The sequence below is a fragment of the Cavia porcellus genome, unplaced genomic scaffold (genome assembly GCF_034190915.1).
Source record: "Cavia porcellus strain 051 isolate PalLab524CR breed Dunkin Hartley unplaced genomic scaffold, mCavPor4.1 scaffold_13, whole genome shotgun sequence".
Classification (NCBI taxonomy): Eukaryota; Metazoa; Chordata; class Mammalia; order Rodentia; family Caviidae; genus Cavia; species Cavia porcellus.
Window position 1 is genome coordinate 53374214 of NW_026947496.1, and position 24413 is coordinate 53398626.

Here is a 24413-nt window from a genome sequence, read left to right on the forward strand (position 1 = left end):
TTACTTAGTGAAAATACTTTATGGTATGAACCAAAAATGGTGGGACACACCTGTAATCCCAGGACTCTGGGAGGCTGAGGCAGAACAATGTCAAGTTTGAGCACAGCCTGGGCAATGTAGTGTCTATGCAAGACCTTGGCTCAAAGTCAAAAACAAATACAGAAGGGCTGAGGATGTAGCTTAGCGTGAAGGCCATCAGATCAGTCTATAGTACTGCCAAAGAATTATGTTGGAATGCATGGCTTCGCAGTAAGATTTTCAAAAACAATTTTGTCATTTTATTCTACACTTTTCATATCGCAACTCCACTTATACAACACTTACATGTGAAGTTGGCCAGGACCAATCTACTCATTTGCAATCTTTAAAAATGTATGTGGGAGGTACCATATAAGGACTTTGTTTCTGACAATTAAATTGAATAAAAAAGATGGCAGAAATTAACCAGTCATCCAATTTTTTTAATATATGCTGCTTTTAAAGTTTCATTTCTCATTACTAGTATGTACTCCACATAGACACTTGTACATTCACGCACACAAAAAAAGAAGAAACACACAGAGGCTTAATAACTGTCAAGCAAAATTTTAGTTAAGAGTTCATTTAGAAAAATGAGATATAAATCTCCTTTTAAAATAAAATTATGCATCTAAAAACATGAACTGTGCCAATATATGACAAACATCAAGCTGAGATGATTTAAAATTGCATGCAAATGACCCTCGGCAATATATATCATGATGAGGTTTGTTCACCACGATACATAATTCTGGATAAAAGCAATATTTATGTGCAGTAATATTTTAGGATTCAACTTATTAACTAAAGTCGCAAAATGAATTTACAGTTGGCGTATTTAACATCTTACAAAATATTTTCTGACTTTTAATACTTAAATATTTGGTTATTGTCTTCTGTGAATTTATTAATTCCTAAAAGTTCGTGCTCTTTGCCAGTTTTTCTTGAATTCAATTATACATGTCAAGTGTATGTCAGGTATTCAGAGGAAGAAGAAAATTCAATCAGCATATGCTCACTCATTGACACATACATAAAAGAGGACATTTGCAGATGTTTTGATAATGGAAGGGTTCAAATCATTTGTCCTAAGGCAGTATTTGTAGTAATACTTTGATCAGTTTCACAATGGTTAGACTATTTTCCCTGCAGAAATTACCACATGACCCTAAAGGACAAGAGAAATATTATGTGAGAAAATTGGAAAACATCCGATTGGCATGTTTCAGCAAGTGGACCAGAATGAATTGTATTCGATCTGATTTCAACTACTTAATGTAATATGTTTAATACCACAGTGAGATGAGAGAAGCCAAGAGATAAAACCCACATAAATCATAAAAATTGCCTCACTGCGGCAATATCCCTAGACCTTTAATTGTGACATCTTTTCTTTTTAAAAAGTTGTAGTTGCTTGTTTCCTTCCCAATAATCTGCAGTTGCAGAATGTTTTCTAATTTATAGATAAAACTTATTTAATTCACTCAAAAACCTGAGAGAGATATTCTTAACCATTTTTAAAGACAGAGAATCAAATATTCCTCAAAGGATCATTATTTGAAAACTGCAAAAGAAAAGTTACAAAGCTATGTGCAAATGTACACAGATTAAAATTAGCCATATATATTTTGCTGTTCTCTAGGTTAAAAATATTCTACCAATTATTTTTAGAAAAGTATTTTAGTGGATATTTAAGACAAATCATTGTAGCAGTGTAACAGTAATGAAAAGATGACATACGAACTACACTTTTTTGATCATTTTTCATGAACCATTATTGAGACTATAGTCTCTGCATATGTTGAACTGCACCTCAGAGAATAAATATTTTTGCCTGCGATGATAAAGCTAACAAGTAAAAACGACAACATTTGAACACCGAACCTCTAATGTCAGATTGTACTCTAAGCAAAGCAAACAATATTAAAAGTGACAAATACACAAATAATGTAAATTTGGGAAGGTAAGTTTTATAAAACTATAAATGTATGTCTATTTTTTTACCACTTTTGAAATTGAATTTCTCCTTAATTAAAAATGCTTTGTGTCTTCTTTATTAAACACATTAGAGAGTAATAGGAAATACAGACCACATTGCTTTTCATTTTCCCTGACAGTTTTCATGGTACTAATTTGATGAAAATACAATAATACTTTGAATTGTCAAAGAGTGTAAACATCCTTTAATCTGAAGATTTCATATTTAAAAATTAAAATATATGGTCAGCAATGACATTTTCTATAACTTCCAAAAAATTCTAGAACGGGGCTATAAATTATGACTGAACTGTATTCATTGGTTTAGAAAGAAACAGTTTTAATAATGCTTATTTAGACAGAATTTTTTTCCCTTTATGTCACTAAAAGGCAGAATGTTCAATCTTTGTCTTTTCCCCCAAAGATGTGATTATGTCTTTTGTTGTTGTTTTTACAATAATTTTGAAGAACTAACATTAATGTGTTTATAATAACACACTATTGAAGAACAGAAAATTTTCTATAATTTAGCAAAAAGAGTTTTAAAAATATTTTTGGACTATTTATTTAGTTTGCATTATCTGTGGAAGTATCTAAGATGCTTATTTCCAAGAGGGAATGTAATTCAGTTTTATGAATGAGGTCAAAAGCAGAGTTAGAATGTGAAGCAGTGGATAGTGAAAGCAGAATGACAGTAAATAAACTCTGAATTCAATTTCGTTCCTAGCAGTTCAGTTGAATCGAGAAGAATGCATCTTCATGGTGACTGTCCTTATAATGTTGCACAACTATGACTTTTTACCAAATGCAAAGCTTACAGCTGATTTATGCACTCCCCACCCCCACACTGTTAATGTCAACTTTCTCAGCCACTGAGTTCGACTTTGTAGGCATCCAGGGCTCAGTCCTTTATTTGGTTATGAACACCCATCACTGATGCATGGCTCTCATAAATTTAATATTTTCTTGTTGCTCTGAAGATAGTTTTACAAGATAAACACTGGCAATCTTCATGTTGCCACAGGATTTCAGCCATTTCTAGGAAAAGGTGCTGTGCTGACTAAATTTTATTTATGGTGCCTAGATTTTTTCCTTTGTAAAGATGACACTTTTATTTAAAACCTGTTACTGTCAGGATTTTTTAAATCTTCTGTTAAAAAATCTAATTTTCCCAAATTTTGTTAGCTTCTCTGATTGTATCACTGTGCAAAGAGCATTACTATTTTGTCTGATCTTGTTTTTGGAAGGATTTATATTGTAGGCACATCCAAAAAGGATACCCATGTAAGGAGCTCAGAATTTGCCTAAACATGTGGACCTGGTTACCTCATTTAACTCTTCAGAATCCTAGTTCTTTAGATGTTTTTTTTGTTTTGTTGTTGTTGAATGAATTTATAGAAAGTTATTTAAGAAAGTAGAAATGAATTTTTAACTATCCATTTTATAATTTGTATATTTTGCTTTAAATACCAGTATTAGAAAAATTGTATTTGGATAAGCTGAAATAGAGCAATTACAATAGCAACGTAAGTTGGAGTTTGTCTAAATCCCAGTGTAAAACTCTATGAAAATTGAAATTTTTTTATATCACTGAGCATGAAATTACCTCATAGTTTTTTTTTTTTGTCTTTTCTTTTATGGGTTCTTCTTCAAATATTGCAATATAGTAGGAGTATAGATGGTGACATTATTTTCAGGGTTATGGAAATAAACGCGGATACTCAGAATTGAGCGATACAATGCTGCTCTAAATTTGAAACATGCACCACATGCCTAATAAAGTATGATGTGATAATAACAGCTGCAAATTATATTGTTTAAATGCTATTATAGAAACTCTTCTCCAAATTGATGTTGTCTTGCATTCAGTAGGTGTTCAGTTAGGTTTTATTATATGATTTATTAGAAGCTAATTAATGTGCATTCTGTAGCTTTGTAACACTAAATTAGTGGAATATATATCAAGATTAGAAATTCTTGACCCACATCCAGAAATCTTGTCCAGGTCTAGAGCATGAGATAGTGTATTATTGCTTGTCACTCCCTTCAGAGATGACCCTACTTACAATTCTAAGCAGAATTGTTCCAGAAAAGTCAGAAAAGCTAATTTCTCATTCAACTTGTTTTTTCTATAATATTTGTGACAACTGTAACTTTCACACATTAATCCAAAGTGGACACCAGAAACACATAAAGTAAATTTTGTCTCTCTTCTCTATGTTGGTCTTTTCAGTGTGATCTGATCAGCAGCTTTTAGTCCATAAAGGAATTTATCAGCTTACTGTATATCTATTCCTTTTGCACAAGAATATTGACTAATCAAAAACAGAGGCAAGGACTTCATTCTGTCCAGTTTGACACTGTTAAAGGATTGGCATTAGAAACAGGGATCTCAGTGTTGTCCCTGGCAGCTAGCCCAGGAATCAACAGTCATAGTGACATTGAGAAGAATTAGCAACACCTTTACCAGAGTTTAAAAATAATACAGAGTTGGGAAGAAAAATAAATTAAACCAGGAAGCTGAAAATTTAAAAGGAAAGCTGCCAAAGTTTGTTGGTAGGTGAAAATGGAGAGAGGGATGCTGTCTCTTTCAGTGGTTGAGACTTCAAGTGCATTCTCTTCTGAGTCCCCGGATTCATGGTAGGTCTTCAAAATTGACACACACAAAAGAATTATCAAAACTGTGAGCATCTTGAAAGCTTTGAATTTGAGAAATTATTGGAGATGTTTGGATATTAAACTTGAAGCTGGAAATTTCCAGCTGTCTTCCAGTGACATGTGACATTATAAAACTGGCATTATGTCTATATTAACTTTATGTGGACACTCATTACAACACTACTTCAGACAAGAAAGCTGCAGCACAGGCCAAATAATTTGCCCAAGGTCACACTGCTAATACTGTATATCTTTCTTCTCCTTTTGAAGTAGCATCTCAGAGAAGTGTACACCTCCAAATTGCTAGAAAGCAATTTCACACTAGCAATGAAGACACGAAATTTATTGCAAATCTATGCAACAAAAAACTTTGCCCTGGTCTTTTTCACCTGCTCGTGTCTTTCCCAGTCATGGCCTGCTGAAATCCACCTTAAATTTACTTTGTTTTTAAATTTGTGATTAAAATACAAACTCTCATCAATAAATATTTGTGAAATTTCTCGTTTCTGGGTTCCCTTTTGTATTTAAAAGTATGTATAGTGTGTGTGTGTGTGTGTGTGTGTGTGTGTGTGTGTGTGCATAAAAAATCCTGACACTTAGGACTTCAATAACCTTATCCTTGCTTTGGGGGATGACTTAGGGCATGAAATAGGATAGGGAGTTTAACAGCTTAAGGAAGGCAGTATTGCTCCATTTAGGAGCAGTAGCAGGAGGTGTCTGACCCTGGATAATTCTCAGCTTTCCCCAAAACAATTCATGAATCACTTATAAGTTACTCTTGCCCCAAGAAAAGACTGTATTTAGTCAGTACAGGTAAGTACTTATGTATTATGTTGCCATGGTTAAAAGAAAAAAGAAATAGCGGTCGTTCTGCTTCAGAGCACATTAATTATTTATCCTGATGCAAATATAATTACCTAGCAGTTTGTGGAAATCAAAAACGGGGCACCAGAAAGAATGAAATAATTAAAATATATTGATAATAAGCGCACACTGCTATATTGACCCAACGATGGTTAAGATATCAAAGATGCACTCTTCAAAAGGGTATTATTTTGTAATTAAAAAGAACCGCAGAAAAAGAAACTGAAGACATGATAATTATACAGTGCATTCAGTGCAGTTGTCAGTGAAAATGCCATTTAAGGAAAATAATACCATGTAAAAAGAAGTTAATGTGGAAAAAACCTGAAAAGGATCTTACTGTTGATACAAGTAGGATCAACTATACATGTCTGCGAGGCATTCGTTATTGGTGATAGACTTTTAAATACCAGCTGCTGGAAATAATGTTTCATGATCAACATTTTTTTTATTGAGAGTGGAAGGTTTGGGTTTATATTTCCCACATAGATCACCAATGACCCTTTCTTTCCAGGCCCTTTCCATGGTATCAGTGTTGTTACTTATGATCACAGTGTATATTTTCTTCCTGGTTGTTAAATTTCCTCTTATTTGAGAGTGTCTGATGTCTCCCTCATGCTCAGTAGATATGTCATGGCTGTCGGCAGAGTGAGGGACATTACAGTCTATATTTCTCAGGGTATGAATGCTTGATTTTGTAGGTCTGGTGGAGAAAAATAACTCAAAGCCATTGTTGGCATCCATCAAGGCAAGAATTCTTTCACTCTTTCAGTTTTCTTCCTGCTGGGTGGGCATCTCCTTCATGGAAAGTAGTTGCTACAAATTCAAAAAGAATGAGTGGTTTGGACCAGCTTATGTCTAGTCTTTTTGATGATTTTGAGACTAAGCCAAAATAGTTTTATTAAGAGAAAATATGAGAAGTTATGAGCAGCTAGCCACATACGCTGACAGTCCTAACTGATAATTTAACTTTGCTTTGAAATGATGAGAAATTTGATTAGGACATGAGGACAGATTTCAGTAATTAGACTATATGACCTGATATTCATATTTATCAGTGACTTTACATGAAGGAATAGTAAAGAGATAAGCGTCCATTTCATTTAGATTGAGAATACATTTTGAACTGCCCTGTCTCTTCCTGAGTGAACTCTTTAGGATTTGGGAGCAGGAGACACATCTCATGAAAGGCAGGCAGTTTTCAGAGGCATGGATGGGTGAACCAAATCAGGGATTAGGAACTAGGGATATAGTTCACTGGTATAACACCTGGTAACAAGCATAAGGTTGTAAATCTGATCCTGGTACAAAAAAAAAGATAAAAGAGAGAAAGACAAAGACAAAGAGGAGGAGGAGGAGAAAGAGAAAGAAAGAAACAAACAAACAAACCAGGGATCTGTTAATTTAATTCAGTCAACATTCAGAGACTGACCAAATCAAGCCAATTTGGTCAGTCTGAGTGTGTGTTGACCACTGGGGTGCAGCAGAGAGAGGCTAGCATGGAGCCTAGCAATGTGGACACTATTACTTTCAGTTCTGAACACACACACACACACACACACACACACACACACACACGTCACTGCAAAATCAAGGACTTTTCTCCTAGCTTAGCAAATCGCCACGTGCTTAGTCCCTCTTTGCATTGTGTATTTGTTAGATGCACCACTCACTATTGGAATGTTACTATTTATGTGTTCTTTGCTTGTTCTTCAAATGTCTCCCTATCTAGTACCACCACGATCCCTTGTTGAGTTCCTACTCTGAATACTTGGTACTTCCATATTATTAAGGAAGAAAAGAGAAGAAAGAAAGAAAAAGTAGGAAAAGAAAGAGAGAGACAAGCAGAAATTAATAGTCAGAGAGATCAACTTGGGCAGTAAATTATGATAATCTCCAAAGCTACCTGACAGAGAGCATTCCCTAAACCATCTTTTCCAGTTTTCATAAAATTCTGTCAAAAATAATAACTCAGTATACTTCAATTCACTTATATTCTTTCCCAAAGACACCAAAATTATTATTAAACTAACAACTGTGTTCCTTAGGAGAAAATAACTTTTATGTTTTTATTATAATTTTCTGATTACTAAAACAATGTATGTTTAATACAAAACATTTGGAATGCTAAAAATAAAAATCATAATTTATAAATTATGACTATAGTTACAGTTTGTATATTGGTATAGAGTTATACCTTGGTATATACCAAAATATTTTTCCATGCCTTTTTTTATGCTTCTGTATGCAATAAACCTAGTTTCAATTGTATGTTATATATACCGTATTTTTACCTAATTAGCAACATAATTTCCTCAGGCCAATAATAATTCATCAGTTTTCCACTACTGAATATTTATATTATTTCAATTTCCACTATTGTAAATAATACCATAGGATATCTAGCATATTGTGCTTCTGTCAAATCATACGTTAAAAATAGGTCCAACAAGGGTGTCCTCCTATTTGGTGGGTTCATACATCAGTAAAAGTGAGTACACGTCCCTCAACCTTCAGTTTTCCAGGAAAAAGTAAATCTGAAGTAGCAATAAAAGGAAATGAGTAAGCAAAACAAGAAACCTCGTCTAGCATAACATGGTAAATATTTTTGCAAATGGAAAACACGATTTGAATTTGTTCTCTTCCATTACTTCTAATTGTATCACTTTATCCAAACAACGGTGTGATTCAATATTTAGTGAAAAGCAGTCTTGGTATGTGATTTGAAAATTGAACTTTATTTTCATTTTGATTATCTTTCTATGTTTCAAATGAAGTTTATTGATTAAGTGAGAGAGGACTAGAAAAGAGCAAACATATCTATGTTTCTCCCAGAATTAATAGTTCTGCTATCCTGGAAGAACTTTTTCCAGGCATTCTCACAACACCATTTAGAACAACACTTAAACATCATGCTCTCTATTGGCTAGTGGCTTACCTTAGGAATCATTACCAAAAAAGTGATTCCTTAGCCTGGACTGATAAACCAAGTTAACCTGATGGTTCATAAAAGCTATAAATTATCTCTAAAATGCACAAAAACCAGAAAGATTCTGTATGTAGATTAAAGTTAGGTCAAAAAAATTTTCCATGCCATGTTTGACTCCAGCAGGTCAAGTATATAACAAGAACTTGCCCATGATGCTCACAGAGAAGGAAACCTAGTTTATATTACATTAGGGCACTTAGATGTGTTTCTTGGAATATGCCTTTTAATATGGAATTCAGCTGTGTGATGTAGACCGGTACAATACATGTGGGATTTGCTTGTGGAGAGTCTCCTTGGTTTATTTATTTGGATGATTTGAGGGGCCCCTAGACCCTTTGGAATCTCTGGCATCCTGCTTTGACTCAAGGTCATCATTAGCCCAGGCCATGAGAAACTGGCTATGCTTGTCCTTGGAATCTGTCTCCTCTCTCAGAAGGAAGAGTTTTAGAGAGTGCTAAAGGACTGACATCTTGGGAATTAATAGGAGAACCATATTCAAAAAGCTATGAAATCTCACCAGAGTTCGCAAGTCTCTTAGGTTTTTATAAATACTCATTTCAAAAACTGTGTCTCTGCAGATGTTTGTCATTTCACTTCATGCGTAACAACAGAAACAAAAAGTCATGTGGCGAATAACTCCTTGCATTATAAATGTCTTTTGCTTCACTTGGTCATTGTTGAAACACTGGATATTAATTCTTCAAGCCCCCACCCCAAACTTTTTGCATTTAGGTACAAAACTTAATTCCAGTTAAACATCACACAGAGGATAGAGTAAAAGAAAAAAAAAAAAGGTAACTGAATCATCACAGTCATATTTAGTTTCCCAAATACCTTGGTAACCTAATTAGTTTTTCATTAATGTGTTCAGTAGAATCTTTTTAAAAGACCAGCACTGTCCTTATCTCTGTAGAGTTACATGTTGATTGCCAAAGGTGCTTTTTTCTAATGGAACCCACACATTCCTAGGAAACAATTTGTCTTTGTGTCAGAAAGAGCTCCTTGAATGACTCAGGGTGAGGACAGAGAGCAACCTGCAGCCTTACCTGGAGATTCTGCCTGGACTTCTGTTTCTCTGGCTTCAGCTGTATAAATACATCGTGCCATCTGCGCATGGCGGGGGAACTGAGCCGGGAGAAGCTCAAGACCTGTGTCAGGGTTTTCACAGAAGGACTGTTTATGAACAGATGTTATGTGGTGTTTTTCACAGAAAATGGACTCTGGAGAGAGAAAATGTCTATCAATTACTGAGGTATTATGTATAACAGCAATTTTTAACCTTGAGAATGAGACTTTTAAAGTTCTAGGCAAAATATTTTCAACTGTGACCACTTTCTTTGTCTCAAGTCAGACTCAGCCTCGGGTCATATGCAAACTACGCAGCTAGGTGCCAAGGAGAACTCACAGCTGGTGAGACTCAGTTCTCTCTGAAACAAGAGGTCCTTGGTGTTGAGATGCTGCTGTGACTGTAAAACCTTTCACTCTATCTAGGAACTGCTTATCATCTTTTTATTTCTTTTCTGCATGAAAAAGACCTCAAAATAAAGCCATAGGATTTCATAGCCATCTAGGTTTTCTTTTCATCTGTGTTTTCAGGGCTTCCCTTTGCTTGGATAAGAAGAGATCTAAATAGTCCTAAATGTTAACGATGCCTGGACAATTAAGCATTTAGAGTTTCACAGATAAATTGATTTACACCAGTGGGCTTCCTGGATTAAATCTAAAACACATACAGTGAGAAGGAGATCCAGAAGCCACCAGGGCCAGATGGAATTATCTCCAGCAGCAATACCAGGAGCAGGGATGCCCCTTTGTGACCTGTTGACAGACACCATGTTTTGCATAATATATATATTTTCATTTCCCCTTAGCTTTCTTATTATTTATTCAATAAATCCTTTTTTCTTGCTGACAGCAGTTGTATTTATAAAGCTAAATCCAACACAGCAAAATGTTCATCACTTTATAAACTAAATGCTAATGTTTTATTTATGTGCAATGAAGAGAGAAAAAAAGAACTGAATTGATGTTTACCTAAGAAGCAGCACAAAAGTGTACTACCATAATAGTGGAGTTCATAAGCATTCTGGCTTGTAATTTTGGGTGTCAACATTTGAATTGCAGAAAGAGTTTATGCAGACATAGCACGTACACAAGTGCAGTTTAGATCCACATCTATAAAAATAACATCTGTTTAAGCATACATTACATTTAAAAATAACTGTACAGTGATCAGCTGGTTAAGTACAGTTAACCAGATGTCGTTTTAAAGGGCCAGATGGAACTATGAAACTAAGATTGAAAAATTAAAAAATACTGTGAAAGGTCAAACCAATTAAGCAACCTGTTTTGTTGGCATGTAACAGTTAAAAAGTAAGTTAAACTACTCAAGGAGGGAGCCACATGAAGATGCAGCAGTTAAAACCAGGTCCTGCTCCTCCAAAGACAAAGAGAAAAACCCAGGCCAGTGTTGCTCACGTACTGAAATCCAAGCCAGCATCAGAAATGTGAATTTTCCTGTGGTTACCAGAGGCTGAGGGGTGAAGAAACCAGAAAGATGTTGGGCAAAAGACACCACATTTCAGTGAGACAGGATGAATGAGTTCTAGAGATGGATTGCACACCTTGGTGACTCCAGGTTGTGGAATATATTATATACTTGAAAATTCATGAGGAATAGAATTTTAGAGTTCTCACCACAAAAGTGTGTGAGGTAAAGCATATGTGAAATAGTTTTATTTAGCCATTTTACAATGTATACATGTATCAAAACACCATGTAATATGCCACAAATATAGCTTTTGCTTAATTTTTTTGAAAATTGAAAAAAATGTAGTTTCCTTGCTGTGATGCAGAACTGTCTATATTTTAAGTATATGTCTTCTAACAAACCTTAAACTTCTGCTACAAAATCGGAGGACCCAATTAAATTTTCCAAAGTACAATCTATATCCAAGTTAAGTATTTTAACATAACAGTGGATAAGGCTAAACAAGTTAGTACACGACTTACATAACAAATCAGATCCTTAAGAGTAAGTAATGTGATAACTTTCCAAAAACCTCAAATCAATTATTTTTCTTTTCTCATGTTGGTTATCACAAGGAAAGATGAGGCAAATATTTATGGCATACTTATAATGAGGTGGGTTCTATTACAAACATGTTCACATATATCAGAAGTCACAGCGAGAGGCTTCCTGGAGTGTATGTGGCCTGCAGATGTGTTTTCTTTGGCTACGCAATCCTTTAAATCTGAATTAATTGCCAAAAACTAAAAATTGGGAGGTTTCACATAAAAGTCCGGATTTCCAGCTTCCCCAAAAATCTGGCAACACCAGGTCTGCATTTTTTCCAATGCAAAAACTGGCTGAAGCTGAATAGAACAGCTGCCTCTTTAGCAGGACAGAAAATCACAAATTTGTCAAAGGCTGCGTCACTGGCTCCAAATTAGCCTAAGTATTTCTTGTACTGCTTTACTCATTTATACCTCCCCAGTTTCTGGCGGCTTTGCATTCTTCGGCTGAGGTTGTCATCAGTTTCTTTAATCCCACAATCATCCTCATGAAGTATGTATTATTTGTTGTTAATGTTTTATAGGAAAATCCAGGTGACCCTCAGTTGGTAACCAACAGATATGGGACTCAAATTCAAGTCTCTTGATTCTAATTTTCCTCCAGAGACATCACGACGTCATATAGCCAAAGCCTTGGAATTCCTGCTCTCAACAGTCACGTGGCAGTAGGTGCTTTCCATATGAAGAAAAGAGAGGCCCAGATGGAAATTGTTCCTGAACCCATGCAGTAGACAATTTAGACCTAGTTTCTGTCTGCAGGTTGGACAGAGGATTGGCTGGTTGGATACTGAGCATTAAACTCACATCAGAGAGCCCAGAGATGCCAAAGAGACTTCTTCTCACCAATCTAGGTCATTCTGCTGGCTTTGCCCACCTAGGTACTGGGATGTAGGAGGAGCCTGAGACTTCATTTGAGCTGAACCGAGAAACTTACAGCAAAGAATGGTAGCCTATATCATAATGCATTTCCTTTTTCAATTGGTAAACTGATCAGGACACTTCTTTTTTACTCCATTTTGGCAATATCAGCTTCCTTTTAGGAATTTGCGATCGGATTTCCTTTAGGTTGGTTGGTTGGTTGTTTAAGACAGGGCCTCACTTTGTGGTTCAGGCTGGCCTTGACTCACTATGTAGCCCAGACTGGAACTCACAGCAATTCTCCCGTCTCAGCCTCCCAAGTGCTGGGCACGCAGGCGAGCCCCCACATCTGGCTTGGATTTCCTTATCATCGACTTTTAGTACATTTTCTACAATTATGAAAAACAAACTTATAAAAATCTGCCAAGTAAGTTTTATTTTCTATCTAAATATGCATTTTCAAATTGTGAACCCTTTCTTTCTTCCTTTCCCATGCTATTTACTTAAATTCTAAAGGGCAATTGTCAATTTTAAAAAGTTGAGGGGGGCAGAGATGAACATATAGTTATGTCAAGGAGTCAGGCCAAAATGATAGAAATCTCTGCGTGGGAATCTAGTTACACATTGAAAAATGAGGCAGACTCCAGAGCAGGTTTGAGTCATGTGATCTCATAGTCACGGAGTCCTGGAGTTGAAGCAGCTTTTTAAGGAGTGAGAAGGGGAAAGGACAGAGACAGAGGGAGATAAAGAAGGAAAACGAGGGAGAAAGATGGTGAAAAGAAACTTTCAGGGCAGGACAAATTATGATGGCTAAAAAATGAAAGATTCCACCTACCCTTTCCTTCTCCCAGGATACACTGGATGAGAGAAAGCTGATGCTCAATATCCACTAAAAAAATAAATAACCTGTAGAAAACCTAAGCTAACAGGTTAACCACACACATTTGTGGTACTGACATTTTGGGTGCACTTCAAATGCAACACGAATATCCCAGAAGACACTGTGTGCTGAGCATTTTAAACATGTGCGTAAGTGATCCTTGGTGGTAAACATCTTGGAAGTAGTGCTGGGAAGAAGTGACTCAGTAACCACCTAAGAGAAGCAGTTCCTTGGGAAGAAATCAAAGAAGGAAGGGGAGAGGCAGGGGAGTAGGGGTAGGAGGAAGAGGAAGAGTAGATGGGGGCGGGGAAGCACAGAGAAGCAATTAGAAGATGGCAGTCACAAAAAGGGAACAGAAAAACTGCTGCAAATAAATGAAACCTCACCAATACCAGGGCCTCCTATTGTGAATCCACTCCGTCCTCCTCAGCTAAACGAACTGTTAAAAGACCCAGACCAAAGCTGCAGCTCCCGAGCCAAGAATAACTTGGAAGTTAGAGCAGATGGCTCCACCTCTCCATCTGATTCCCGCACATCCTTAACCTCCCCTGGCGGCCCTCAGCGAGCAGAGCCGAGGAGGGGCAGCTTACAGACAGCCAGCCGCCCAGAAGGAGGCCCCGAAGCCAGGCTCCACTGGACCTGCCCCGCAGCCCCCAGGCTGCTCTTGTGAGCAGTGAGCTGAGGCTTCCAGCTGTGCAGGTGTCCACAACTCTGCTTTCTGATGCCTCCCTCATTCAAGCCTGCCTCTGGCTTATAGAAAGTTCTGTTCTGGTTGCAATCTTCCAGAGGCTGGAGAGATTGAAATCTAGTGTCAGGAGAAACGCCTACATTTATTGAGTATCACAGACCTTTGGCCCTCTTTCCAATGATTTAGGATTTTTTTTTTTTTCTATGAAAACATGAAGGGAAAGATTCATCTGACCACAATCGTTAGGACATTTGCTCAAAAGTGCCTTCTGGGCCAGCTGGCTTCTCAGCTTCCTGAGCTATGAGAGGCCTGGTTTTGCCACAGCACAGGGGTGAGAGCAGCCAGAGGGGGGCGCGGCTGGACTTGGAAGAACCCAGGACTTCCACCTGGATGGCTTAGTGCACGGATGAGCCTTGGACTTCTCTTGGAACACTGCAGGCAGTCAGGTCCCTAGGATTTACCTGTGGGCAGTGTTCTCGTGTTAACGGCCTCCCCAAACCTCAAAGAAAAAAAAAAAAGTGGGGCTAAAGGAAAAAATTTGTTTAAGGACAGTATTCTGGTAGCCAGTTTAAAATCCTTGTCTTGGCGCACAAATGAATTTGGGGGGTGGGGGTGACGCATGGTAGAAAGATGGAATATATAAGGTTGTTAAGACCAAGAAATGAAATGTAAGAATGCTTGGAGCCAAAAAATGAGTCATCAGTGTAAGGCAGTAAGTGACAAATTAGTCCAGATTCGTGCCTAGGGACAGTATGGAGTGACAGAGACTGGCCCGGAGAACCGCCTAGGAAATGCCCTTTCTAAATCAGGTGGCCCTAACCGCGGTTCCCTGGCCTGATGACATAAAGTCATCTACCTTACTATCAGTGACTGCTTGTCCTGGGGCAGCCGGTCATGCTACCTTGTCCCCGACAGAAGCACTGCCTGTGTCACCCAACCAGGGCGACTGACATTCCTCATACCCCTCTCCCAGATTTTCAGGTTTTTTTGTCTTCTACAATTAGAACAAAACATTTTATGGCAAATATCCCTCAGCAAGGTAATAAAGCAAGTAAAATACTAACCTGGAACGATCTAGCAAATCCTTAGAGTGATTTCAGTGGAATGCAAGTCAGGTGGCTGAAGGGGAGGAATGTGATATCATGCCAGGAACACAGAAAGTGACTTTGGGAGTTTTGAAATCCAACCAGGCTTAGCTTCATAAGGGTCCTTAGAGCAGAATCTCTGTGTTAATGCCCTGTGAATGAGCATTTCAGGTTAACAAAAGTTTGACAGGTAGGTGAACACTGTGCTTGCAGGACTTTCCAGAGCCTTTAAGATTGTGCTTATGTGTGCTACATATCTATAAAGGGAGAATACAGTATATTGTATCCCCAAACCTTTAACCAAATAACCTCTTCTTTTCCTCGTAGGAGGCTAGCAGTCCACAGTATGTTTGTTCAAAAACATTGATCTGAAATAAGTAGTTGCAATGACTTTACTCCCATTTACCCTGTAAAACTCTTTTCCCTTCATGGTTTACATTTTTCAGGGATTTCTACACATTACTATATGCTTAACAGAAAAAAAAATATATAAAACATTTTGGCTATTTTCATCCTAAATACCTGGAGTTCACATCAGTATAAACTTAGCAAGTTCTTCATTCAATTATGTTCTAAACTTCAATGCTAGCAAGAAATATCATTATTTTTATAGGTTTTTTTTAAATCCTGTCTTACCAAATGTACCTTCACTGAATTAAAGCAAGATTTTAACAGTTTTTTTAAAAATAATAATTTATGTGGAAGTATTGAGCTAAGATTCAAGGCACATAGCCTTCTCCCACCTTCTTCCAAGTTTAGACTTAATATAAATCTGAATTGCTTCTTAAAAGAAGGCATGTTAATATTATTTTTCATTGTCGGTTTTTATACAAAGCAAAGTTCCTGGTCATAAGATAATATGATAAATATTTTTAAAATTTGGACATTTGACAGCGACATTAATATAGACTTCTTGCCTCATTCTAAACATAGTTGTCCATGAATATCTCAATGTGCTATTAGTATGAAATATTATGGTCAGAGTTTTGTTTAGAATTCCAAAAGCTGTTATTGGCACTTGAGTCATAATATTTTCCTTTTAATTTAATTGAGCATCAAATAGTAAATACCAAGCAAAACTGTTTTAGCAATATAGCAAGAATGTTTTTTCTCTCTAATCTTATAGCTTTTAATAAACAGTCTTCTGTTCTAATGCCTCAACTGTTTTTACTGTCATTGTTTAATGTTATGCACATGCCCATGATTACATTATTCATTACTCCACGCACACTTGGCGTATGTCCGTACTTATATTTTGTCTTATTTATTTTGCAAATGTGAAGCTTTCCTCTTTTTAAAAATAGATGCTGCAAGGGATGTGCCTGAAAGGTATTTCATTAAAGTAACTTGTTTAGCTTTTTATTTGTTTGATTTACCATGCTCCTCTGTGCAGTAAAAAGCAGCTAAATTTATGTGGGCTTTTTATTAGGTCTAGTATCATTGTAATCCTTTTCTTTCAATCATAATTTTTCCATAGACATGAAAGATTTCGGTGAAACATGCTGAACAGAGTGCTCACTGTGAAACACGGGTAGCTTTTTCACAACCTAAAACAGTAAGAGTACCCTGAGAATAGAACAAAAGAAATTAAAACGCTAGATATGCCACAGTTGTCTCGTGCAGCAGTTAGAAATTTAATTATTTTATCTCGTAGAATAATGTGCCCTTCAGAAATCATTTTGGACTAGATGTTTCAAACCAATGATCTGTAGTTAATTATCTTTAATAACTGTTGCACATTATGGTTAGATCTATGTTTTTGCTAAACCAATTAATAATATCTTCATTAGTATAAAGACAAGGTAGCAGGATCCTTTCATTTTTCACATTGAAAGAGTAGATATTTTAAACACTGTAATTTACTTTAGCCATACATTCCCAATGATATGACTAATTAATGAAACTTCAAAGACATAACTTCCAAAAAGCTTCTTATTTTAAAGTCATTGTTGAACATTTAATGACATTAGGTTAGGGGCATTGCTGACATCCTAACTGTCCACATCCTGGAATTGACTAAACTCTTTTTAAGCCACCAAAATGTTTAATGTATTTTTTTAAAAAATGGAAGAAAAGAAAAAAGTGATTGAATATTATCACTTTAAAAAACCTGTTGATTACAGAAAAAAGGATTCAAAAAATGAATGGATAGCCTGTCTTTCCCTGGATATAATGATCACAGGACAAAGGCATTTCCTTTTTAGTTCACAACCCTGGCTGGCCCTGAGGAGTGATTGTGAAGGAGACTGTGATACTGGGGGCTTTGCACATCTCCATGGGACCTTCCCCCTCCCTTCAAGATCGCGTTTACACTCATGTAATAGGAAGCCCTGGCAGGGAAATGTTCTCCAGTGCGCTCACCACGTTTCCTTTGCCAAGTCTTGCCTTTTCATGGTGAAATCAATCACATGTACAGTACATTTAGATCAATTATTTCAAAGGTTAAGGCCAAATCTGAGCCTGTGCTGTCACACTGGTTACATAAGAGTAGAATATTCTGCAGGAATAAAAGTTATTTCTGATAATTTCGGGAGACTATTGGAGAATTTTCACCCCATAACTGTTTTAAATTGGGAACTAATTTTTTAAATATTATTTAACGCATAGTTTCATGTATCTAAAAGGACCTGGTAAGAAGACAAAGTTTGTTAGAATGTAAAACAGCACAACATCATTCATTTTGGTCTCCATCTTGTTAAGGATATGGAGGTGACTTACCAAAATGTGTTCAGTAGTTCAGGAGAAAAACACGAGGAAATGTGAGTGCAGGGAAGAGAGAATCACTGGACGCAGGTTCATTCTAGGTCAGCAGGCTACTGGATGCTTCGACAGAGCAGGTCTGCACCTGCTTTGGGGTGCCAGCAGCCAGAGCAAAATGGCTGCGCACCCTGAAAACCAGTTCTCCAGAAACCTGTGGACTTCTGGTTTTTCTTTGTAATCAGGTCCAGTAAATTTGATTTCCTCTTAATACAGGACAGATCTGTTGAATTTAGAGGTATGTTTCCATTCTACTGGACAAAAACTTGCTAAGGGCAAATAATATCTCTCATAATTACTGTACTGAGTGGCCCAGACTTATTAAAAGATGAAAGTAAAAAGTCATTGAATAATTTCATGTCATAGGACTGAAATCTTATGGGAGTATAAGGTAGAATGGGCAAACATAATTAAAATAATTAAGTGGAATTTATCTTACAGACTTGAAATGGGTTGGTGACCTTATAGAATGTAGTTCTTCAGGTCTTCAAAAAAATTTGCAAAGTTAAATCTCTGCTGGGTTTGGTGGCCAAGTCCTGTAACCTCTGGACTCTGGGAGGTTCAGGCAGGAGGATTCAAGCTCAGCCTTGATAACTTAGTGAGACCTTGTCTCAAAATTTAAAAAACAGAATAGGAATATAGCTCAGTGTAAAGACCCTTTGTTCAATCCCCAGTACTGGGGGAAAAAAAACAAACAACACAACACAAAAAACGCCACACACACACACACACACACACACACACACACACACAGGCACACACATTTAAATTTGGAAATATCCGAACTACTTAAATAATCACTTGCGGGGGGCGGGGGTTCAAAAGTTATCCAAATCCATAAAAGTTTGTTGCAGTCACTTATATTTGTTGATCTGGTAACTGAAGGGTTTTATGTCAAGAGTCCTTGTTCCCATCTTAAAGCAAATGAGAAGGAAGAGAGGGTTTGACCACAAGAATGAAAACATTCTATTTATAGTCTATTCACATGGTGAAGGCCATTCCTCATGTGGCAGCTGGAGTGATCAATTCACAATTCAAGCCTGTTCATGTCAACCCTTGTATTAGTGTTCTCTAGAAAAACAAAACCAACAGGAAACATACAATATATATATATATATATATTTCTTTTTTTTTTTTTTTTTAATTTACTCATGAGGTTATGGAAGCTGAGAAAACCTATAAACTACTCTTTGCAAGCTAGAGACCCAGGCAGGCTGGCGATATAATTCAGTCCAGGTGCCAAGGGCCCAAAATCAGAGGAACTAATGGTCTCAATTTCACTCCAGAGGCAGGCGATGATGAGAGGAGATGTCCCAACTCAAGCAGGGAAGCAGGAAAAAAGAATACATTCCTCCTTCCTTGGCTTTTTGTTTCCTCAGGTCCTCACCTGATAGGATGAAGCCCACCCACACTGGGACAAGTCATCTACTTTACTGAGTCCACCCAAAACACCCACTCAGGCATATTCATAACAGTGATTAATCTGGACACCCCAGTATTCTCAAGTCAATGCAAAATTTAGCCAGCAACAGTTTCTGGTCTCCTAAGGTGAAGCTTTAATGCTTCACCTTAAATTCAAAGCCTACCAGAATCTGTCTTATGCCATTCTGGATTTTTCTTTGACCATGAACATTGAGCAATGTTATGTGTGACTTTTGCTCCAGATACTGGTATGCAAGTCCTGCCTTGAATCTTGTTGTCTCCCCTCAAGAGATTTCTTCTGTGAGCTCTCACTTGCTTTCCTCTCTTCATTTATCTGACTTCAACTGAAAAACCAGTTCCCCAGGACATGTGTGACCATTGGCCCCACCCATAGTGTCAATCCTCTACTCGTACATCCTCGTAACACTACGTATTAATTATCCTCCCTGTTCCCTTTTAACTGTTCCTCAAATTTGGATTACTGGTTCTTTAACCTTTGCCAGAAAATTATAAAGGTAGAGATGGTTAGTTTCCTCATCCACAAGGTCTCAAGCAATGCTTGCGATGCAATAAGGCTTAGTCAATATTCAGTAAATGAAAGGATATCCTAAAAGAAGTGTCAAAAATTTAGAAACTGCCAGACGGGTATCATACAGGTACATTCAATGCATCTAATTTCTGGATTTTGAATCAAATAATTTGCATATTAGACCACAAGACTTCCCTTCACCACATGAGTGTAATCCAACTAATCAAGGTAAAATCAATTTTAAAGTCTCTTTTCCATGGCCTAAAAGGTGCAAATAGAAAAACTCTTCCACATGAATGAATGAAAAACACAAATCCTGATTTTCTTAGTACTTCTGTCACTCACTAGTGATTTCAGGAAGAAGAAGCTGTTCCAGTCACCATCCGTGATCCCCCTACAACCCCAAACCTCCTGTATTTTGCAACTGCTTTGTAAAAAATTACATGCAAAAAAGTCGCTATATATTTGCAAATAGCTTTTAAAACCAGAGCTCTCCTGGGAATGTGATCCTAATAGGATAGAGACGGGGCTAAGTTGCTGAATGCTGCTGGTCATTATTCTTTTGTTTCAACTCAAAGAAAACATGCACAGATCTCATGACTAGACTGTCGGGCATGTGTTTCTGCTTACTGCCTAATGTGGTTCTAATAACGCAAATATTCCAGTTAAGTAATGATGACATATCTACGGCTAGAGATATTAGAAAACTACACAGGGGCAGCATTTTGAGAAAGACAAAGGGAAAATACAATAAATGTTTCATCTAAATTATCTTGTTGCCTTCCCACTAGAACTTATTCTGAATATGTTAATAAGGAGGGAAAAAGGGACTCTAAAGCAATACAAATTAGAGCTCTAGGAGTGCATGTCTCAGAATGAGCCTTAACATGTACTTGGTGTAGAAAAAAATCCCACCTTTGTAGACACACATTCCTGAATTGAAGAATAAATTTTTTAAAGTTCTTTTTCAATGAATCATTCATCATGGAGTCTCAAACCTGTGTCACTGTTTTCTTCCTAGGGTAAAAATGTAGGATAATAGACTTATGCTATTTACCTTGTGTTTTAAAAAATTTAATTATTAAGGGAGCTGAATGCCATCCCTTCTCAGGAATCAATTCCACCTCCACTGGAGACTTTGAGACTCCATCCAGTGAGGGAAAAAGAGTAGACATTGACTGGTCGTTTGTCTCTTTGGCTAGTGGCTCTTTTATAACCTCTCCCATCTGCACCCATGTGGTTTGGGTTGGAGAGCTCCTGCTGTTGGAAGCGCTTATTGTGATCAGTGTATCTTTTCCCTGAGACTCAGTGTTTGGTTAAAGGATTAGAATGGCAAACTGTTGGGCTCATAAGACTTAATTCACTGTTTGTGGGCGTTGTTCTCATGAATGGAGCTTGTGTTGAAATGGCATAGCGTGTGGAAGAACAGAGAGCCCAAAAAGGAGCAGAATCTGGCAGGTTTGCATTGGGATTGAGTTTTGCCTAAGGCCAGTTTCAACTTTGAAGTTCTGGTTATTGGAACAAATATTCATTCACTCCAACCTGAGTTGCGTTTACTTGCAGTCAAATTTCTAAAGGACGCAAATTTCATTTATGGAGTACAGTCCTTAAACTGTGGAGTTTAGTCTTTGGAGAACTGCTTTGTTTCTAATTTTATACACGCACCAACTTTCGAGTTTCCTGGAAATACCCATCTGTGTCTGCACATGAAGGTCTCCTGCTCAGCAGGCTTCATACCCTCGCACACCCAAATCCAGTTTTACTTTCTGTTTTAAATCTCTGTTAACTCAGGCACCATGGCCCCAAGTTAACCTAGAACCACGTTATTATCATTATCATTAGAGTCACTTTGCAGATGATTGCTGGAGGACTTAGATGTCTGTTCTTCTCTCTGGCCTGTTACAGAAACAGTTACTACACATGAAACAGTTACATGGAGCCAGGCTAACAGTGTTAAAACCTTGCTGAGCTTGTTTGTACAAAAGAGGAAACTAAGGCAAAGAGCAAATAGATTCAAGTGTACCCAGAAATAGAAAGTAGCAGAGTTATTTGAGCTCCCTCTGATTGCAAACTACCACTCTCTATCCTTCATCCTGAACCAGTTGTTCCTACTCACTTTCATATTTTTGAAATATGCTCAGTGTTTGTAGTTAGCCTGGGAACTCCGAAGACCTTGTTACTGTCCGGGGTATGGCATCACTGCGCATGCTCCTGGCACTACACTGAGTGCACAAAACGTATTCAAGAAATATTCATTAAATGAATTACCTAGGCAAGCATAAGCAGACTTCACATTCGTCCAGTATTTGAATGCTTTTGAGTAGCATTTGGCCATAAGCCAGAGCACAACTCAGAAGCATTGCCAATGATGGCAAGAAACAACAACAACAAAAAAGAAAAACCAGGTGATGTTGATTCTCCAGAAGTATGTCTAGGTTTACAGTGGCACACAAAGACACTGAACTGCTGTGTGATCATGGCTAGTTTACTTACCCTCTCTGAGCCTTCATTTCCTCGTGTGTAAAAAGATGGTAATATAATATAATCTGTCTATATTTTGTGATGAGTCTGTAATTGAAAATCAGGTAAAGTACATGGCATATAATGCACATTCTATGACACTGAAAAATAAATGATCATTATCCTTTAAGTAATGGTATAGATGATGTGTTTGTGAAATAATTCAGAACTGAACCTTTCTTTTAATAGTAGAGAATCATTAGATTTATCAATGAATTTAAAATATTCCATATTACAATAAAAATAGGACATAAATTTTGAAAATGGTATTTACTTAAGGTTTGTCGGGTTAAAGGCCAAGAGCAAAATCAGGAAAGTCACTAAGCCTTTTTTAGCATATGAAGGCCTGCTTCTTGTTTAATAAGAATGTGCCTATGTATTTATTTTATTTAAATAATTTTCATGAACTTGCTTTTCTTTCCTCATATAAAATGTATTAATAAATAGCACAATTTGAATTACTTGACTGTCTGATTTTCAGATAGTTTCACTGAAGATGCTCCATCTAACATTAAAAAAAAAAAAAACAGATGGTGACTTAATAGTGGCTCTAAAATTGTTGAACAATGTGTTTAGATTTTAGAGCACTTATCTTATACCTTGATATGCTTTAAGACATTTTTAATTAAGAAGTTAACTTTTGAAAATTTTGAATTAAATTCATTAACCAATAGTGCTAAGGCATGTGTTTTCTTACTCCATTAGTCAAGTTTTTCAAGTATTTATCCAACAGATGAACAATGGGATGCTGGAAATTGTGTGTGCCGGTTCTGTGTCAACAAGTTTTAACTTGTTGCTGGAATGCAAAAAGATTCAACAATGCTATTTTTGTGATATCAGTAGCTCGGTTTAAATTAAGCATCTACCTGAACATTTGTTTGTGATTAGAAATGTATCCAATGAAAATGTACTTTTCATGCCAAAATTTAAGAAGGTGTTTACACAAGCACATTTTTAGCAGGATACAAAGCTGGACTTTTTCAATCCAGCCAAAATCAGAAAGCACTATAAATCTCCCTAGAAAACAAGTTTATAAACTCAAGTTATGTTTAAATAAACATTCTAAGTCAAAATGCTGGACTAAACCCCAGAATATGTCCAGTATTCCTTATCACTGCTTTTCTGGTGCTGAATTTAATTCTATGATAATTAACAGATTTTCTCAATTTTCTTGAAATATAGTGACAAAATTTTCTCAAGTGTTCATGGAAATTCCTTTTTTTTTTCTTTTTAGGTGAGATAATGCTTTTCTGACTAACCTCTATTATCTAACATTTAATTCCTTCCTATTCCCTGTTTGTGTTGTTCTAGAATATTTTGGAATATAGTGGCATAATCTCCTTGAATAAAAAAGAAAAAGAATGTATACAGAGAAACATTTTTCAGACTGAATTCTTTTAATTAATATTTAATTTTATTCCACCTCTATCCCATACTCATTTGTGCCTGATTCTATTACTGACCAAGATTCGTAAGTTTAAATAAATCTCAAGTTATTTTAAATTGTCCACAAGGCGGCAGTAAAACATCTTGCTTCTCTCAATATCTTGAATTTCTAAGTGTTCATTTTCTAAACATTTAGATATTATATTTGTCTGAATAATACCAGAAACTCTTCTGTCTTTTAATTTTTGCTTTGCCAAATGGTATGCATTAGTAAATATGAGTTAGTCATGATAAAACCTTTCATTAATTTTTCCCTGTGATAGATGAGTAGGAATCCTTCAAGTTTTGGTAACATAAATTGCCTGTTTGTAAGAACAAGCAAGACTGCTTTTCAGATTTTGAGGCTTACAGTGAGTTACTTTAAGTTTTCTGGTAAGAGGCATTGTTATTGACCATAAAGGGCTTAGTATCTTTTCTTTTTCACTTTGATATTTTATGGTATGAAGGTGTCATTCACATGTGATTTTTCTACTCAAGTTTTCAAATAAAATGTAAAACCAAATGTTCCAGTTTGTTTAGAAGTTGTGCTTATAAACCATTGCTGTGCAGAAAAGTACTCATGTAATAGGTTCCTGCACAAGTGAGAAGCAAATATCCTGTGATCGCTGGAACTGTGGGCTTTGAGGAAGCCTCCTGTCCACCGGCGG

At 36.6% G+C, this 24413-nt stretch overlaps 1 long non-coding RNA gene across 1 annotated transcript; it reads right to left on the reverse strand.

The window, feature by feature from the left end:
• Positions 1 to 11301: 11301 nt before the first annotated feature.
• LOC134478561 (uncharacterized) lies at positions 11302 to 15184 on the reverse strand. Its single transcript, XR_010051274.1, has 2 exons — positions 15072 to 15184; positions 11302 to 12828 (listed from the first exon to the last, which is right to left on the reverse strand). It is a non-coding gene; the product is annotated as an uncharacterized LOC134478561 (long non-coding RNA).
• Positions 15185 to 24413: the final 9229 nt, after the last annotated feature.